Consider the following 678-nt stretch of genomic DNA (forward strand, 5'->3'; position numbering starts at 1 on the left):
AAAGGGGGAGTCGCTGGTGATGAGGGTCGTTAGGTAAGTCATTGCCTCGTCCACCTGGGCAATTATCTCTAGTAATGAGTTTAGGGAGCCTCTGCCCCCTCTCATCCAAATTATCTGTATAGTTCCTAAGGCTTATGGGAGAGGCCATCTTTGTTGACGTAACTGAGTTATATCAGAGAGAGAGAGAGAGAGAGAGAGAGAGAGAGAGAGAGAGAGAGAGAGAGAGAGAGAGAGAGAGAGAGAGAGAGAGAGAGAGAGAAGAGAGAGAGAGAGAGTGATTGGGGGGGGGGTAACAATATACTACTCTTGGATTAATAATTTTGTAGATGAGTTAAGGAAGAAGGCATCATCCTAGCCTAAACGTATGCTAGGATAAACTTCCTAGGCCCAGGATAACATATAGATGTACTAAATCAGGCCTAATGTGGCGTATGTAAGACCTACAAATGCTTATTTAGGCCTCGGACAGGACATGTTGGGTTGTATTGTTACTCTTCAACTTTTTAACTTGACATTTTGAGTATTTTAACAATACAAAACGTGTGGTATTTTGTGTGGTCTGGTCAGTAATTGTTATGGTAGTAGCAACCCATCCTACACTATAATTTGTGTAGGATGAGTTGATTAATGTAGATGCATTGTCCTACCCAGCGGCCCCGTGACGCAGTCCTCTACTGA

This window comes from Procambarus clarkii, chromosome 89 (genome assembly GCF_040958095.1).
Source record: "Procambarus clarkii isolate CNS0578487 chromosome 89, FALCON_Pclarkii_2.0, whole genome shotgun sequence".
NCBI classification, from domain to species: Eukaryota; Metazoa; Arthropoda; class Malacostraca; order Decapoda; family Cambaridae; genus Procambarus; species Procambarus clarkii.